Here is a 6350-nt window from a genome sequence, read left to right as displayed (position 1 = left end):
GCGTGGTGTCCCTCGGGCATGGGGTCCTCCCTAAGGCGTAGGGCTTATTAAATTAGTAGGGCGTGGAGTCGGTTGGTTGGGCGTGGGGTTGGTCCTAGGGCGTGGGGTTGGTTTGTTTAGGGTTTCTCCTTGGGCGTGGGGTTCTTCCTTGGGCGTGGAGTTTCTTCCTTGGGAGTGGGGTACTGGTTCTTCCTTGGTCGTGGGGTCCCTCTTTAAGCGTGGGTTTTGAGCTTAGGCGATGGGCGTAGGGTTGATACATTAGGCGTGGGGTATCATGGTGGGCGTGGGGTTTGAGTTTAGGCGTGGGGTCCCTCTTAGGCTTGGGGTTCTTCCTTGGGCTGGGGGTCCTCTCTTTAGGCTTGGGGTTTGAGTAACGGCGTGGGGTTTCTTCCTAGGGCGTGGGGTATGAGATTAGGCGTGGGGTTGGAGTTTGGGCATGGGGTTTCATCTTCGGCGTGGGGTTTGAGCTTGGGCGTGGGTTTTGACCATGGGCGTGGAGTTTCTTGATTGGGCGTGGGGTTTCTTTCTAGGGCGTGGGGTCCTTCATTGGGCGTGGGGTTGATACAGTAGGCGTGGGGTTTGAGTTTTGGGCGTAGGGTTGATACAGTTGGCGTAGGGTTTCTCCTAGGGCGTGGGGTTTCATGATGGGCATGGGGTTCTTCCTTGGGCGTGGTGTTTGAGCTTTGGCATGGGGTTTCTTCCTATGGAGTGGGGTAAGCTTCGGCGTAGGGTTTGAGTTTCGGGCGTAGGGTTGATACATTAGGCGTGGGGTTTCTCCTAGGGCGTGGGGTTTCATGATGGGCGTGGGGTTCTTCCTTGGGCATGGAGTTTGAGCTTCGGCTAGGGTTTCTCCTAGGGAGTGGGGTTTCATCTTGGGCGTGGGGTTTCATCTTAGGCGTGGGGTTTGACCTTGGGCGTGGAGTTTCTTCATTGGGCGTGGGGTATCTTTTTAGGGTGTGGGGTTGATACAATAGGCGTGGGGTTTGAGTTTTGGGCGTTGGGTTGATATAGTAAGCGTGGGGTTTCATGATGGGCGTGGGGTTCTTCCTTGGGCGTGGGGTTTGAGCTTCGGCGTGGGGTTTTTCCTAGGGCGTGGGTTTCTTCCTTGGGCGTGGGGTTTCTCCTAGGGCGTGGGGTTTCTTCCTTGGGTGTGGACAAGGGGACGTGTGGCGCATGCGTCGCCTGGTTGAAAAGCTAGTGGCGCGAAACTACCGTGTGCTTGATTATGACTGAACGCCTCTAAGTCAAAATCCAGGCCAGAAGCGGCGCATGCGCCCACCGCCCAATGCCGTCCTATAGTAAGGGTTTCGGCACGTGTCGTAAGCTAAGCTCGCGCGGTGGATAATTAGATTAAGCCCTATGTCACTTCGATTCGTCCCTCCCCTACCCTATTCCCTAAAAACACCTATATTTTAGAAAACGAGGTTAGCAATGCATCTCATATGCTTAAAAAGGCTAAGTATGGGATTAAGAGGTGTCACAAATCCTAAGTGTTGGGATGTTGGATGGTACAAGTGGGCAAGGGGCCGTGTGGCATGTGCATAAGACATATGCACCCAAGGACAAGGCATACCGGGTTCCGAGCACTATTTACGACTCCCAAGGCCCTTAAGACATAAAGTTTAGAGATGAATTAGATGGTTCCGGACACTGTTTATGACTCCCAAGGGCCTTTGGGAACCCAAGGAAGTACTTAGATGCATAATCTCGCCGGGTGAAAAAATGATATACGGAAGCTAAATATGAAGGCTATAAAACACGAAATCGGAACAATTTAGGATGTGTCGGGACCTGGTGTGGGAATTTCACGGAACATTACGGGATATATCCTGGGGACATATAATATTGTTTTGACCCATATATGACCATTATTCGACTACGTACAAGCCCCGTAAAAGATTATAGCCAATAAAGGAGGAGTGTACGAAAACGTGTAAATTGATCATTTTAAAGCAAATTGGATGGTTCAACCCACCCAATTGGTGTGCCGGAGGGTATTATGGACCATTATAAACATCTCGGTAAAATTTTTTTCAAGCAAAAAAATGTCAAAATTTTCCAAAATTAAAAGCTATTATCCACGCTATTTAAAAATTTTTGACGTTACGGGGCCCAGTGTCAAAGAGTGTTGAGACCGTAGGGGATACATCTTAGGGTCATATAATGCCGTTTGGAACCATATATAACCATTAAATGATGTCATAAATGTCCGTGGTAGGGTTGAGTTCACGAAATCGGTGCAAAATGCGAATTAATAAATTGACCGTTTTAAGGCAAGTTGGATGGTTCCACCCACTCAATTGGACTCCCGGAGTATATTAGGGACCATGGTAAACAACTCAGCAATTTTTATTTCCGGCCAAAAAAAAGGTCAAAAAATTCCAAAATTGAAGGCTATTATCCACGCTTTTTGAGAAATTTTTGAGGTTACGGGGCCCGGTGGCGAATAGTATTAAGAATCTAGGCTATACATCTTAAGATCATATAATGCCGTTTGGAACCATATATGACCATTAAATGATGTCATAAACGTTCGTGGTAGGCTTCAATTCACAAAATCGGTGCAAGTTGCGAATTGGTAAATTAACCGCTTTAAGGAAAATTAGATGGTTCCACCCACGTAATTGGACTCCCGGTGGGTTTTGGGAACATGGTAAACATCTCGGCAATTTTTTATTCCGGGCAAAAAAAAGTCAAAAAATTCCAAAATTAAATTCCATGTTTTTGTGGAATTTTTGACGTTACGGACCCGGTGGCGAAAAGTGTTAAGACCCTAAGGGATACATCTTAGGGTCATATAATGCCGTTTGGAACCATATATGACCATTATATGATGTCTTAAATGTCCGTGGTAGGCTTCAGTTCACAAAATCGATGCAAGTTGTGAATTGGTAAATTAACCGTTTTAAGGCAAATTGAATGGTTCCACCCACCTAATTGGACTCCCGGTGGGTATTAGGGACCATGGTAAACATCTCGGCAATTTTAATTTTCGAGCATAAAAAGGTAAAAAATTTCCAAAATTGATCCACACTTTTTGAGGAATTTTTTAGGTTACGGGGCCTGGTGGCGAAAAGTGTTGAAACCCTAGGGGATACATCTTAGGGTCATATAATGCCGCTTGAAACCATATATGACCATTAAATGATGTCATAAATGTCTGTGGTAGGCTTGACTTCACAAAATCGGTAAAATTTGCGGATTGGTAAATTGATCGTTTTAAGGAAAATTGGATGGTTCCACCCATCTAATTGGACTCCCGGAGGGTATTTGGGACCATGGTAAACATCTCAGCAATTTTTATTTTCGCGCGAAAAAAAGTCAAAAAATTCCAAAATTGAAGGCTTATCCACGCTTTTTGAGTAATTTTTGAGGTTAAGGGGCCCGGTGGAGAAAAGTGTTAAGACCCTAGGAGATAAATCTTAGGGTCACATAATGCCGTTTGGAACCGTATATGACCATCATACGATGTCTTAAATGTCCGTGGTAGGCTTGAGTTCAAAAAATCGATGAGAGTTGCGAATTGGTAAATTGATCGTTTTAAGGCAAATTGGATGGTTCCACCCACTCAATTAGACTCCCGGAGGATATTAGGGATCATAGTAAACATCTCGGGAATTTTTATTTGCGGACGAAAAAAGGTCAAAAAGTTCCAAAATTGAAGGCTAATATCCACGCTTTTTGAGAAATTTTTAAGGTTAATGGGGCCGGTGGAGAAAAGTGTTGAGACCCTATGGGATACATCTTAGGTTCATATAATGCCGTTTGGAACCATATATGACCATTAAATGATGTCATAAATGTCAGTGGTAAGCTTCAATTCACAAAATCGGTGAAAGTTGCGAATTGGTAAATTAACTGTTTTAAGACAAATTGGATGGTTCCACCCACCTAATTGGATTCCAGGTGGGTATAAGGCACCATGGTAAATATCTCGGCAATTTTAATTTCCGGGTAGAAAAAATTCCAAAATTGAAGGCTATTATCCACGCTTTTTGAGGAATTTTTGAGGTTATTGGGGCCGGTGGCGAATAGTGTTGAGACCCTAAGGGATACATCTTAGGTTCATATAATGCCGTTTGGAACCATATATGACCATTAAATGATGTCATAAATGTCCGTGGTAGGCTTCAGTTCACAAAATCAATGCAAGTTGCGAATTGGTAAATTAACCGTTTTAAGGCAAAGTGGATGGTTCCGCCCATCTAATTGGACTCCCGGTGAGAATTAGGGACCATGGTAAACACCTCGGCAATTTTAATTTCCGGGCAGAAAAAAGGTCAAAAAGTTCCAAAATTGAAGGCTATTATCCACGCTTTTTGAGAAATTTTTGAGGTTACGGGGCCTGGTGGCGAAAAGTGTTGAGACACTAGGGGATACATCTTAGGGTCATATAATGTCGTTTGGAACCATATATGACCATTAAATGATGTCATAAATGTCTGTGGTAGGCTTGAGTTCATAACATCGGTGCAACTTGCGGATTGGTAAATTGATCGTTTTAAGGCAAATTAGATAGTTCCATCCACCTAATAGGACTCCCGTAGGGTATTAGGGACCATGATAAACATCTCGGCAATTTTAATTTCCGGGCAGAAAAAAGTTAAAAAGTTCCAAAATTGAAGGCTATTATCCACGCTTTTTGAGGAATTTTTGAGGTTATTGGGGCCGGTGGTGAAAAGTGTTGAGACCCTAGGGGATACATCTTAGGTTCATATAATGTCGTTTGGAACCATATATGACCATTTAATGATGTCATAAATGTCCGTGGTAGGCTTCAGTTCACAAAATCGGTGCAAGTTGCGAATTGGTAAATTAACCGCTTTAAGGAAAATTGGATGGTTCCACCCACGTAATTGGACTCCCGGTGGGTATTAGGGAACATGGTAAACATCTCGGCAATTTTTTATTCCGGGCAAAAAAAAGTCAAAAAATTCCAAAATTAAATGCTATTATCCATGTTTTTGTGGAATTTTTGACGTTACGGGCCCGGTGGCGAAAAGTGTTAAGACCCTAGGTGATACATCTTAGGGTCATATAATGCCGTTTGAAACCATATATGACCATTAAATGATGTCATAAATGTCTGTGGTAGGCTTGACTTCACAAAATCGGTAAAATTTGCGGATTGGTAAATTGATCGTTTTAAGGCAAATTGGATGGTTCGACCCATCTAATTGGACTCCCGGAGGGTATTAGGGACCATGGTAAACATCTCAGCAATTTTTATTTTCGTGCGAAAAAAAGTCAAAAAATTCCAAAATTGAAGGCTATTATCCACGCTTTTTGAGGAATTTTTGAGGTTATTGGGACCGGTGGAGAAAAGTGTTGAGATTCTAGGGGATACATCTTAGGTTCATATAATGCCGTTTGGAACCATATATGACCATTAAATGATGTCATAAATGTTCGTGGTAGGCTTCCGTTCACAAAATCAGTGCAAGTTGCGAATTGGTAAATTAACCGTTTTAAGGCAAATTGGATGGTTCTGCCCATCTAATTGGATTCCCGGTGGGTATTAGGGACCATGGTAAACATCACGGCAATTTTAATTTCAGGGCAGAAAAAAGGTCAAAAAGTTCCAAAATTGAAGGCTATTATTCACGCTTTCTAAGGAATTTTTGAGGTTATTAGGGCCGGTGGCGAAAAGTGTTGAGACCCTAGGAGATACATCTTAGGTTCATATAATGCCGTTTGGAACCATATATGACCATTAAATGATGTCATAAATGTCCGTGGTAGGCTTCAGTTCAAAAAATCGGTGCAAGTTGCGAATAGCTAAATTAACCGTTTAAGGCAAATTTCATGGTTCCACCCGCGTAATTGGACTCCCTGTGGGTATTAGGGACCATGGTAAACATCTCGGAAATTTTAATTTTCGGGCAGAAAAAAGGTCAAAAAATTCCACAATTGAAGGCTATTATCCACGCTTTTTGAGGAATTTTTGAGGTTACGGGGCCCGGTGGTGAAAAGTGTTGAAACGTTAAGGGATACATTATTTTAGGGTCATATAATGTCGTTTGGAACCATATATCAACATGAAATGATGTCATAAATGTCTGTTGTAGGCTTGAGTTCACAAAATCGGTGCAACTTGCGGATTGGTAAATTGATCGTTTTAAGGAAAATTGGATGGTTCCACCCACCTAATTGGACTCCCGGAGGGTATTAGGGACCATGGTAAATATCTCGGTAATTTTTATTTCCGGGCAAAAAAAATTCCAAAATTGAAGGCTATTATCCACGCTTTTTGAGGAATTTTTGAGGTTATTGGGGCCGGTGGCGAAAAGTATTGAGACCCTAGGGGATACATCTTAGGTTCATATAATGCCGTTTGGAACCATATATGA

Source organism: Chenopodium quinoa, unplaced genomic scaffold (genome assembly GCF_001683475.1).
Source record: "Chenopodium quinoa cultivar QQ74 unplaced genomic scaffold, ASM168347v1, whole genome shotgun sequence".
Taxonomy (NCBI): domain Eukaryota; kingdom Viridiplantae; phylum Streptophyta; class Magnoliopsida; order Caryophyllales; family Amaranthaceae; genus Chenopodium; species Chenopodium quinoa.
The sequence above is the reverse complement of the archived record's forward strand: the minus strand, read 5'-3'. Positions refer to the sequence as shown.